Genomic DNA, 4,840 nt, shown 5'->3' on the forward strand with positions numbered 1-4,840 from the left:
AAGCAATAAACTCCCTCTGTTCTACCGGCTGGGGGAGTCTGTTTGGCCACTATGGGGCTGCAGGAGTCGGGGGAACCCTTGTAGGGATAACATATTAATGTATTGAAAATAATTCCTCCAAATGGAAGTGACCCCCCATAATTTGTTCCCCACAACTTAAAGTGTTTAGATTTATTATTAATTCTTCTTATTATTATTATTATTTGTTAAGATTGTTAAATGTTTGGATTTATTATTCTTATTGCCCCTTTAGAATGTAATGTATTAGGTCATGGAACTTAGAACTGTTAAGAATATAATCAAGGGGCTGCTTGCAATTGACATTGCAGAGATACATTGTAAGGATGCATTGTCAAGCCACTAACTCTGCTATGGGAGCCAAGCCCTGTAATTAACCAAGGGCATTGTTACATTATTCACGCCTGTTCTCTTTAAAACATTGTAACTTTATTCAGCACTCAGAGAATGTGTTAAGCAATACCATCCAGAAACTTTCTGTAACTACAACTTTTATTATTATACAAAATACTGTATGAATGTAAGAGAGAGTGCTTGGATGATGAATGAATGGCTCTGAGAGGTGCCAGCCTGAGAATGCAGCAACAAAGGGCTGAAGAAGGTGTCAGGTGCCAGTGCAACCAAAAGGTGTCAAGTGGAGAAACTGGAGGTCCACCCGATGAGATCACTGACGAGCACCTGGCAGCCACCCTGGAGACCTCAGCATGATGCAGCAATTCCCATAGACTGGCATAGGAAGAAATTCCTATAAGAACTGGACTAAAAAAACTATGGAATCAGAGTCCAAGGTTCTGCTGCCAGCCCACCAGGAGCTTCAGATGCGCATCTGATCAGGACTTCGCTCCCCACTCCCATCACTTGTGTACAGAATACCTGGCCAGTATTCTGTCACAAGCAACTTCCAGGCTGGTAACTATAACAATACACAGAACCTGAATGAATGGATGAATGAATGTTTATATGTATAAGGGTTAAGTAGTTAAACAACGTTGTTTGCTTCTATCTTTTCTTTATTTTTTTTATTATCTTTACAATAAATGTGGCTTTTTGCCTTATCCCCCTCATAAGATCCTGCTTGCTTTTATTTGGTACAACACCCTGACGTCTCCCCACAACACCCTCCTCTGGCGAGGAGTTCCACAGGTTGACTGTGCGCTGAGTGAAGAAAAACTTCCTTTGGCTTGTTTTAAACCTGCTGCCTGTTCATTCCATTGTCTTATGGGAACAAGTAAATAACTTTTCCTCATTCGCTTTCTCCACACCCGTCGTGATTTTATAGACCTCGATCCCGTCCCCCCTTCGTCTGCGCTTTTCTAAGCTGCAGAGTCCCCATGTTACGAAACTCTCCTCACGCGGCAGCCATTCCAAGCCCCAAGGATTCAGGCTGGGGGTGCCCAGGGGTTTACACAGAGGTGATGAGAGATTCTCTGGCTTATTCCCTGGGCCTTGCTTAATGGCTCCCAACAGTCGGGTGGCTGGTGTGCCTGCCGCTGCCCGTTGAGCGGGTGTTTTCAGGGACCTGGCCTCAGGGACGCCAAGATCTCTGCTGGGGGTGGTTGTAACCAAATTACTGTCCATCATGGCGGTATAGCTGGGAGTATTTTGTCCAAGTGGGGGCTGACCAGCTTTCTCTGCCTGGGGGTGGGCGGGTGCTGCCGGCGTCAGGCCTGACTACGAGCACGGCAGGGCTGGGTGGGGGTGGGGACATGGGAGCAGCAGCGCGGAGAAGCAAGCGGTGAGGCCGTGGGACCTAGGCCTGGGGCAGCTGGGGGCTTGGCGCCTCTCTCCTGGGGGGCAAGGCCTCAGTTCCCCTCCGGGCGTGGTGGGAGGTGCTGGCAGAGTGGGGCTCCCCGCTCCAGGACTTCGTTCCCCAGGCTGGGCAGAGTGTGGGGAGCAGGCAGTGATGGGGCGGGACCTGCCCGAATTCTCTGGTCAGGGTGCGGTGCCGGCAGAGGGGGACAGACTCCTGCTGGGCTGGGCTCTGACCTCCCAGGGCTAGCTCAGGAGCCTGAGCCATGGCCTGGTCGGGGCTGGGAGACCTCCAAGGGGGCTCTCTGTGACCCATGTCTCTGGGCTGACCTCTGGGCTGCCATTACCGTGGGCCAAGCCCCTGCTAACCCCCTGCTCTGACACGGCTGGTCTCTGCGGGGCTGACTGGAGCTTGCGCCCTAGGGTGGGGGGACACACCTCTTGGAGGCAGGGCTTGGGCGACCACCCTGGGGAGACTCCAGCGCTGCCCAGCGGATGAGCACAGCACTCCCAGCCGGCTACAGGTGCTACGGGTGGTGCACAGGCACACGGGCCTCGGTGCACAGCATTTATTCCACACATGGGTGGGAAAATGGGAGAGCTGGTTGCTTGGAAGCGACTCACTGCAGGAGGCTCGGGACTGAGGCCGGCACTACCGGCTCCAAGCTGTGGCCGCAGGAGCAGTGGAGCCATGGGGCTCACCCTGCAGGGAGAGTGGGGCGGGGGGGAGGTCTTACTCTGCAAACGGGCTGGGCCAGGGCCCGACCTGGGGAGCCGTGACGTGGGGACCAGAGAGGAGAGAACCTGGGAGCTTGGGGCTGAGCCTGGATCCTGGCTGGGGGTCACGGGGCCGGGGCTGAATGCAGCGGAGGTGAGGGGGAGACGCGGGCAGAAGCCCCCTGGGCCGATGGGGGTGGGGGCGCCGGGAGGCAGAGCGGTGCCTGAATGGCTCCCTTGGAAGTTTCCCACCTCTGGGCGGAATGTGACATGGGCGGGTGCGGCTCAGCCCTCCTGTCGGGGCACATGCAGTGCGTGTGGCGGGCGCGGGCCAAGGGGTTACAGTGCAGGACTGGGGTGCAGGAACAGCTGGGGCAGGAGATGGGGGCAGGAGAGGGAGGGCAGCAGCGGGGGATGAGTTTGGGGGGGCAGGAGGGAGACTCCAGCTTGGGGGATACTCATGATTGGGAGTCGGGGGGTAGGATGGGGGGCAGGCTTGGAGCTGGGGGGCAGGATGGGGGGGCAAGCTTGGAGTTGGGGGGCAGGATGGAGGGGCAGGCTTGGAGCTGTGGGGCAGGATGGAGGGGCAGGCTTGGAGCTGGGGGGCAGGATGGGGGGGCAAGCTTGGAGTTGGGGGGCAGGATGGAGGGGCAGGCTTGGAGCTGGGGGGCAGGATGGAGGGGCAGGCTTGGAGCTGAGGGGCAGGATGGGGGGGGCAGGCTTGGAGTTGGGGGCCAAGGCTGGGTGTATGGGGGGGCAGGACCCCGCAAGTTCTGGGCTCCCCCCCCTCTCTGCCTGACAACCCTACAATAACAAAGCCGCAGGGCCCCGCCTCTTTGGGTCCCTGAGTGACCGTTGGCCCCGCCCCCTCGCGCTCGCAGCAGCGCGTGTCGCCTCCCCGCCCTGTTCCCGCCTTTTTCCCTCGCTCTGCCCGGCAACTAATGACGCCACAACACGGAGCCGCCTCCTGATTGGCTGTTGCTGGCTGTGGCAGGGAGAACCCCCCAATTGGCAGCGCCCGAAGGAAGGGGGCGGGGCCAAGGGTTGGGCCGTTGGGTGGAGGGGACAGACGGGGGGGGGGCTCCCTCTAGCTCGCGCCCTGCCCCCTCCAGCTCCAGCCCAGTTGCCCCCCAGCAGCAGGGTCCAGGGCAAGCCCAAGGGGCAGGAGCCCCCTGCTGGCTGGAGGGGGGGGGCTTCTAACCCCCGCCCCAGGCCTACCCCTCTGTGGGGGGCTCCCCCCTGGCAGGCAGGGCTGCCCCATGGCCCCAGGGAGGAGCTAGGGGGCAGGGAGTGGGGCGGAAGCAGCAGAGGGCTCTCCCCTGGCAGGCAGGGCTGCCCCATGGCCCCAGGGAGGAGCTAGGGGGCAGGGAGTGGGGCGGAAGCAGCAGAGGGCTCTCCCCTGGCAGGCAGGGCTGCCCCATGGCCCCAGGAGGGAGCTAGGGGGCAGGGAGTGGGGCGGAAGCAGCAGAGGGCTCTCCCCTGGCAGGCAGGGCTGCCCCATGGCCCCAGGGAGGAGCTAGGGGGCAGGGAGTGGGGCAGAAGCAGCAGGGGGCTCTCCCCTGGCAGGCAGGGCTGCCCCATGGCCCCAGGGAGGAGCTAGGGGGCAGGGAGTGGGGCGGAAGCAGCAGAGGGCTCTCCCCTGGCAGGCAGGGCTGCCCCATGGCCCCAGGGGGGAGCTAGGGGGCAGGGAGTGGGGCGGAAGCAGCAGGGGGCTCTCCCCTGGCAGGCAGGGCTGCCCCATGGCCCCAGGGGGGAGCTAGGGGGCAGGGAGTGGGGCGGAAGCAGCAGGGGGCTCTCCCCTGGCTGGCAGGGCTGCCCCATGGCCCCAGGCGGGAGCTAGGGGGCAGGGAGTGGGGCGGAAGCAGCGGGGGGCTCCCCCCTGGCAGGCAGGGCTGCCCCATGGCCCCAGGGGGGAGCTAGGGGGCAGGGAGTGGGGCAGAAGCAGCGGGGGGGCTCTCCCCTGGCAGGCAGGGCTGCCCCATGGCCCCAGGGGGGAGCTGGGGGCAGGGAGTGGGGCGGAAGCAGCGGGGGGCTCTCCCCTGGCAGGCAGGGCTGCCCCATGGCCCCAGGCGGGAGCTAGGGGGCAGGGAGTGGGGCGGAAGCAGCGGGGGGCTCTCCCCTGGTAGGCAGGGCTGCCCCATGGCCCCAGGGGGGAGCTAGGGGGCAGGGAGTGGGGCAGAAGCAGCGGGGGGCTCTCCCCTGGCAGGCAGGGCTGCCCCATGGCCCCAGGGGGGAGCTGGGGGCAGGGAGTGGGGCGGAAGCAGCGGGGGGCTCTCCCCTGGCAGGCAGGGCTGCCCCATGGCCCCAGGGTGGCGTGAGGGCGCAGGGAGTGGGGGCAGCAGGAGCTGCTCCCCAC

Source organism: Pelodiscus sinensis, unplaced genomic scaffold (assembly GCF_049634645.1).
Source record: "Pelodiscus sinensis isolate JC-2024 unplaced genomic scaffold, ASM4963464v1 ctg105, whole genome shotgun sequence".
Taxonomy (NCBI): domain Eukaryota; kingdom Metazoa; phylum Chordata; order Testudines; family Trionychidae; genus Pelodiscus; species Pelodiscus sinensis.